Source organism: Bombus fervidus, unplaced genomic scaffold, assembly GCF_041682495.2.
Source record: "Bombus fervidus isolate BK054 unplaced genomic scaffold, iyBomFerv1 scaffold0173, whole genome shotgun sequence".
Classification (NCBI taxonomy): Eukaryota; Metazoa; Arthropoda; class Insecta; order Hymenoptera; family Apidae; genus Bombus; species Bombus fervidus.
This window is the reverse complement of record NW_027212734.1, coordinates 10,714-18,820: the sequence shown is the minus strand read 5'-3', so window position 1 is coordinate 18,820 and position 8,107 is coordinate 10,714. Positions and strand designations below refer to the sequence as shown.

Sequence of the window (8,107 nt, the reverse complement as noted above, 5' to 3'; positions counted from 1 at the left end):
TTAATATTTTACGTCGGGATTAAACGTTTATTTGGTCCCGAAAACGTTAAAGAAAAATAGTGGACCGACGCGACTCGGCCCGTCGGACTTGGTCATACTCTCCACCGGTACGTAGGGACTTAGAAAAATTTTCGACCGAAAAGTTTTTTCGAGTTATTTCGCTTAAAAGTGTTATAAGGTATGAATATTTTTATATAAATCGCTATATTATTATATTTTACGTCGGGATTAAACGTTTATTTGGTCCCGAAAACGTTAAAAAAAAATAGTGGACCGACGCGACTCGGCCCGTCGGACTTGGTCATACTCTCCACCGGTACGTAGGGACAGAAAAATTTTCGACCGAAAAGTTTTTTCGAGTTATTTCGCTTAAAAGTGTTATAAGGTATGAATATTTTTATATAAATTCGCTATATTATTATATTTTACGTCGGGATTTAACGTTTATTTGGTCCCGAAAACGTTAAAAAAAATAGTGGACCGACGCGACTCGGCCCGTCGGGACTTGGTCATACTCTCCACCGGTACGTAGGGACTTAGAAAAATTTCCGACCGAAAAGTTTTTCGAGTTATTTCGTTAAAAAGCGTTATAAGGTACGAATATTTTTATATAAATCGCTATATTATTATATTTTACGTCCCGGGATTAAACGTTTATTTGGTCCCGAAAACGTTAAAGAAAAATAGTGGACCGACGCGACTCGGCCCGTCGGACTTGGTCATACTCTCCACCGGTACGTAGGGACTTAGAAAAATTTTCGACCGAAAAGTTTTTTCGAGTTATTTCGTTAAAAAGCGTTATAAGGGTACGAATATTTTTATATAAATCGCTATATTATTATATTTTACGTCGGGATTAAACGTTTATTTGGTCCCGAAAACGTTTAAAAAAAAATAGTGGACCGACGCGACTCGGCCCGTCGGACTTGGTCATACTCTCCACCGGTACGTAGGGACTTAGAAAAATTTTTCGACCGAAAAGTTTTTTCGAGTTATTTCGTTAAAAAAGCGTTATGAGGTATTAATATTTTTATATAAATCGTTGTATTATTATATTTTACGTCGGGATTAAACGTTTATTTGGTCCGAAAACGTTAAAAAAAATTTTTTATCGAAAGGTTTTTTTGAATTATTTCGCTTAAACAGCGTTATAAGGTGCGAATATTCTTGCATAAATCGCTTTAAAAATGACGTTTTACATCGGGATTAAGCATTTATTTCGTCGCTGAAAAGTTATATAAAAAAAGTATGATCGCGCCCGGGACGTTGGAACTTAGTCGCATTCTCGAGCGGTACGTAGGGACTTAGAAAATTTCGGACCGAAAAGTTTTTTCGAGTTATTTCGTTAAAAAGCGTTATGAGGTATGAATATTTTTATATAAATCGCTATATTATTGTATTTTACGTCGGGATTAAACGTTTATTTCGTCCGTGGAAGGTTAAAAAAAAACGGACGGATACGACCGGGCCTTTGGAACTTTGTCTCATTCTGGACCGGTACGTTGGGACTTAGAAAAATTTCGGCCGGCGGAAAAGTCCGAAATACTTATTTCGAGTTATTTCGTTAAAAAGCGTTATAAGGTATAAATATTTTTGCGGAAACGGTTATATCTCTATTAAATACAACTGGATTAAACGTTTTTTCGAATTTTTTAAAAAATTTGTGTTCGACGAACTGACACGACTGCGATATTTGTTTAATTATTTCGTTAATTAACGTTGCAAGGTATATATTTTTTTGCATATTTCTCGTTGTTTCAACGTGTTCTAATCGATTAAGAACGTGGTTTTTGTCCGTATTCGTTAAAAGAGGTGGTTTACTGATGCGATTTTGAAAAAAAAAAAAAAAATTAAATTTTTCGATAAAAACTCGTTTAAAATATTAAAATAAGCGGTGCGTTAAAATATCTCGACGATAGGACGTTTTATAAGGGTACTTTATTGGAACAAAGTGGTCGAGCGTTTCAGAGACTAAGTCCGACGGTACGTTGGGACTTAGAAAAATTTCGGCCGGCGGAAAAGTCCGAAAAGCTTATTTCGAGTTATTTCGTTAAAAAGCGTTATAAGGTATAAATATTTTTGCAGAAACGGTTATATCTCTATTAAATACAACTGGATTAAACGTTTTTTTCGAATTTTTTAAAAAATTAGTGTCCGTCGAACTGACACGACTGCGATATTTGTTTAATTTTTTCGTTAATTAACGTTGCAAGGTATATATTTTTTTGCATATTTCTCGTTGTTTTAACGTGTTCTAATCGATTAAGAACGTGGTTTTTGTCCGTATTCGTTAAAAGAGGTGGTTTACTGATGCGATTTTGAAAAAAAAAAAAAAATTAAATTTTTCGATAAAAACTCGTTTGAAATATTAAAATAAGCGGTGCGTTAAAATATCTCGACGATAGGATGTTTTCTAAGGGTAGTTTATTCGAAAAAAGTGGTCGAGCGTTTCAGAGACTAAGTCCGACGGTACGCTCTAACGGAGGTTTTACATGGTAAGCGCCCGGCCGCTGGCCCGGCCGGCGCCGACCGTCCGGCCGGCGCTTTGGTATCTATAAGAGACACGTCGAGTCGGACGGTCCGGACGGAACAGCGTCGAGCGCGTGGCTATTCTACGGCCTCGGTTGAGAATTCAGTCACCGCTCCTCGAGTCTTAGTGAACTTTTTTACTATTTCTCGACTGTTCCTTCGTTCTCGTATCGACTCTTTCTCTACACTGCTGCGCCGCGGGTCGCTGTCCTGGACGTAATGACCAAATAACGTGGCAAGGTTCCCCTTAGTCGGGAAGCTGGATCCTGTATGCTCGCACTAACTTTAAAAAAAGTTAGGGCAGTGTGCTTGTTACTAACTGAGTATCAATTCATGCTGGTTCGGCAGAGACCGTTCCAAAACTTATGTTATAGCGTACGCAGTACGTTTTAAACATACGAAAGGCTAATGGGGAGCGTACTACCTTTTAGGAAGTGCGTTCTTTCTGATTGGAGAATATCAAAAGAACGAACGAATATGTTTCTTACGAGGACGGTACGTTCAGCATGCAGTTTACGTGCTTTTTACCGCTAAGGCATATTCGTTCAACCAACAAACCATTCTTACAGAATGATCCTATGAACAGAATGATCTTAAAATATTCCACACAAACAATCAAACGAACGAAAGAAAGTAAAGAGAGAGTGGCGAAATGAGAGAGAGTAGTGGCGTTCGACGTTACAACGGGAATTAAAAGGGTGTCGTCGAACGTTCACTAAGAACGAAAAGTCTCGTCGTACGGTGTTACGGACCCACCTACGACACTCTGAGGCTATTTTAAAAAGAGAGTCTTTTGACTCTAATATATAATATATATATAAATACAAAGTTCCCTGGTTGATCCTGCCAGTAGTCATATGCTTGTCTCAAAGATTAAGCCATGCATGTCTCAGTACATGCCGCATTAAGGTGAAACCGCGAATGGCTCATTAAATCAGTTATGGTTTCTTAGATCATACTTAAACTTACTTGGATAACTGTGGTAATTCTAGAGCTAATACATGCAAACAGATTCGTACCAGAGATGGTACGAATGCTTTTATTAGATCAAAACCAATCGGTGGCGGATGGCTCGTCCGTTCGTCCATCGTTTGTTTTGGTGACTCTGAATAACTTTGTGCTGATCGCATGGTCATCTAGCACCGGCGACGCATCTTTCAAATGTCTGCCTTATCAACTGTCGATGGTAGGTTCTGCGCCTACCATGGTTGTAACGGGTAACGGGGAATCAGGGTTCGATTCCGGAGAGGGAGCCTGAGAAACAGCTACCACATCCAAGGAAGGCAGCAGGCGCGCAAATTACCCACTCCCGGCACGGGGAGGTAGTGACGAAAAATAACGATACGGGACTCATCCGAGGCCCCGTAATCGGAATGAGTACACTTTAAATCCTTTAACGAGGACCAATTGGAGGGCAAGTCTGGTGCCAGCAGCCGCGGTAATTCCAGCTCCAATAGCGTATATTAAAGTTGTTGCGGTTAAAAAGCTCGTAGTTGAATCTGTGTGTCACAGTGTCGGTTCACCGCTCGCGGTGTTTAACTGGCATTATGTGGTACGTCCTATCGGTGGGCTTAGCTCCTCGCGGGGCGGTCCAACTAATATCCCATCGCGGTGCTCTTCACTGAGTGTCGAGGTGGGCCGATACGTTTACTTTGAACAAATTAGAGTGCTTAAAGCAGGCTACCTTCGCCTGAATACTGTGTGCATGGAATAATGGAATAGGACCTCGGTTCTATTTTGTTGGTTTTCGGAGCCCCGAGGTAATGATTAATAGGGACAGATGGGGGCATTCGTATTGCGACGTTAGAGGTGAAATTCTTGGATCGTCGCAAGACGGACAGAAGCGAAAGCATTTGCCAAAAATGTTTTCATTAATCAAGAACGAAAGTTAGAGGTTCGAAGGCGATCAGATACCGCCCTAGTTCTAACCATAAACGATGCCAGCCAGCGATCCGCCGAAGTTCCTCCGATGACTCGGCGGGCAGCTTCCGGGAAACCAAAGCTTTTGGGTTCCGGGGAAGTATGGTTGCAAAGCTGAAACTTAAAGGAATTGACGGAAGGGCACCACCAGGAGTGGAGCCTGCGGCTTAATTTGACTCAACACGGGAAACCTCACCAGGCCCGGACACCGGAAGGATTGACAGATTGATAGCTCTTTCTTGATTCGGTGGGTGGTGGTGCATGGCCGTTCTTAGTTGGTGGAGCGATTTGTCTGGTTAATTCCGATAACGAACGAGACTCTAGCCTGCTAAATAGACGTAAATTATGGTATCTCGAAGGCCCCCGGCTTCGGTCGGCGGGTTTTTACTACCAACGTACAAACAAATCTTCTTAGAGGAACAGGCGGCTTCTAGCCGCACGAGATTGAGCAATAACAGGTCTGTGATGCCCTTAGATGTTCTGGGCCGCACGCGCGCTACACTGAAGGAATCAGCGTGTTTTCCCTGGCCGAAAGGCCCGGGTAACCCGCTGAACCTCCTTCGTGCTAGGGATTGGGGCTTGCAATTATTCCCCATGAACGAGGAATTCCCAGTAAGCGCGAGTCATAAGCTCGCGTTGATTACGTCCCTGCCCTTTGTACACACCGCCCGTCGCTACTACCGATTGAATGATTTAGTGAGGTCTTCGGACTGGTGCGCGGCCAATGTGATAAGCATTGCCGATGTTACCGGGAAGATGACCAAACTTGATCATTTAGAGGAAGTAAAAGTCGTAACAAGGTTTCCGTAGGTGAACCTGCGGAAGGATCATTAACGAAAAATACAAAAACACAAAGAATATATTTGACTTGAACACTGTATAATAAAATATATATAATATCGTCGGTAAGGAGCCGTACTCCTCCTATATCGACACAAAGTATATACGACGTATTAACAAGCTATATACTTTGACAAAAGCCAAATTTTTTACAATAAGGAGGTGGGAGACGCTCCAGTTACGAAACTATACGAAGAGTGTGGCACTCTCTCTCGATCATCGGGATGAAGAGATATACTTTTACACGAATAATTCGAGGCGCCTGCGTGAGGTCGTACACAGAAAGACCCGCCGTCTCCGAATAATATTATAACAAACGAAAAACTTAAAAATATTCTCGAGGCGCCTGCGTGAGGTCGTAAACAGAAAGACCCGCCGTCTCCGAATAATATAACACACGGAAAACTTAAAAAGATTCTCGAGGCGCTTGCGTGAGGTCGTACACAGAAAGACCCGCCGTCTCCGAATCCTATAACACGAAACCGCTACTATTAATAATAATAATAATAATAATAATAACGATATGTGAGGGAACTTGAGCTGAACACATATCGAAAAAACTAAAAGTTACAGTGGAAACCACGTGTAATGAGAAATGCGATCGAGGCGCCTGCGTGAGGTCGTACACAGAAAGACCCGCCGTCACGATCTCGTATTTCGTATTTGCATCGTGGAAATCCAACGAACGAACAATATAATATATAAACTAAAATCTCTAAAGTGCCTCGTGTCGGAGAGATCACTGCTCACACCTCTTCTATATTTCGTAGTTGCGTTGCGTAGGCCTCACCTCCTAGCAACGGGACATAAGGAAGACTGCTCTTTGGGATCGAACGAAGCGTCTATAACGAGTCGTCGACGAGAGCGAAAGAACGCGAATAGCGAGCCGCAGAAAAATAGGATACCGAATTATATATCTTCGAAGGTTCTCTTCGAAGATCCATGGATACCTATATCTGCGCGTCTCCAGCTATCTCGCGCGTCTCTCCAAACTCTCGTCGTTCCTCGAAACGTGCTTCCTACCCAAAGGGCGTTCGTTCTTCCTATGTCGTTTCGTTGTCGTTCGTTTCAACGGCGAACGATATACGATGTTCGACAAAACGAAACCACGTTGTACGTTCGTACTCGTGGATCGGGTAACCTAGAACGAAAACGCATTGCGTGGATGTTGGCCCGAAAAGATATATACCAGTGCGAGTGATGGTAAAGAGTATAACGATTCTTAACTAGACGAAGTTGGTTCGGAGGGGACCGCCGGCCGTCTCTCTATCCTCGCGAGTCTAATGCCTCGTTCCGTCGCTAGAGTTTTTCAAACTCTGCTTCTGGCTATCGGGAAGAATAGACCGCGCGCGAGGAAGAGGAACGACGACCGTGCGCGTCCCATCGATTTTTTTTATTTTTACCTGAACCACCGAAGTCGATTCAGAGGGGACCGCCGGCCGTCTCTCTATCCTCGTTGTCGTGAGTCATATGCCTCGTTCCGTCGCTAGAGTTTTTCAAACTCTGCTTCTGGCTATCGGGAAGAAACGACCGCGCGAGGAAGACGACGACGACGACCGTGCGCGTCCCATCGAATTTTTTTTTATTTTTACCTGATCGACGGAAGTTTCGTCCGGTTCGTCTCTTTTACCATCGTCTCGTCGACCCGTTCAGAGGGGACCGCCTGTCCATATCCTCGTTGTCGTGAGTCATATGCCTCGTTCCGTCGCTAGAGTTTTTCAAACTCTGCTTCTGGCTATCGGGAAGAAACGACCGCGCGAGGCCGATGGCTGCGAGTCCCATCGAATTTTTTTTAAACGCACGCACACACATACACCTGAACGGAGATGCGTTCCTTTTCGTCGCGATTTTTCGCGCTTTAGTCGTCGTTGTCGCCATCCGTTCGGAGGGGACCGCCGGCCGTCTCTCTATCCTCGTTGTCGAGAGTCTAATGCCTCGTTCCGTCGCTAGAGTTTTTCAAACTCTGCTTCTGGCTATCGGGAAGAAAAGACCGCGCGAGGAAGAGGAAGGACGACCGTGCGCGTCCCTTTCGAATTTTTTTTTATTTTTACCTGAGCGACCAAAGTGGATTCAGAGGGGACCGCCGGCCGTCTCTCTATCTTCGTTGTCGCGAGTCTAATGCCTCGTTCCGTCGCTAGAGTTTTTCAAACTCTGCTTCTGGCTATCGGGAAGAATAGACCGCGCGCGAGGAAGAGGAAGGACGACCGTGCGCGTCCCATCGATTTTTTTTATTTTTACCTGAACCACCGAAGTCGATTCAGAGGGGACCGCCGGCCGTGTCTGTATCCTCGTTGTCGAGAGTCTAATGCCTCGTTCCGTCGCTAGAGTTTTTCAAACTCTGCTTCTGGCTATCGGGAAGAAACGACCGCGCGAGGAAGACTACGACCGTGCGCGTCCCATCGATTTTTTTTTACCCGAACGATGGAGATGCATATCGGCTGTTTGCTTCGAATAACTGGACGAGAGGAACGAACATATATATATATCATGGGCTAGCCACCGTGCGCTTTCTTCGCGAGATCGTGTGCTGTACAGAGGATTCAGAATCGGGTGTTATATCCCCGTCGTTTCCTGACGAACGGAGCTTCGATCTCGTTGGTTGTTATATATTATAATGCACTTTACGCCCGGTCGGCGGGCTGCGTGTGTCGTCGCGCAGTCCGTCCGATTTCGTTTTCGAACGTATTTTCGTGTCGTCAATCATATGGCGACTTCCGCGCGTTCGATTCCCGTTGGTCGGACGTTTGTCGGATATCGGCTTCTTTCGAACCGAGAATAAGAGTACAAAAACCTGAGTACACAAACAAAAATCCATGCA

General features: G+C 44.1%; 1 non-coding gene across 1 annotated transcript; it reads left to right on the top strand.

The window, feature by feature from the left end:
* Nucleotides 1-3,359: 3,359 nt before the first annotated feature.
* On the top strand, nt 3,360-5,282 carry LOC139997762 (small subunit ribosomal RNA). Its single transcript, XR_011803097.1, has one exon. It is a non-coding gene; the product is annotated as a small subunit ribosomal RNA (ribosomal RNA).
* Nucleotides 5,283-8,107: the final 2,825 nt, after the last annotated feature.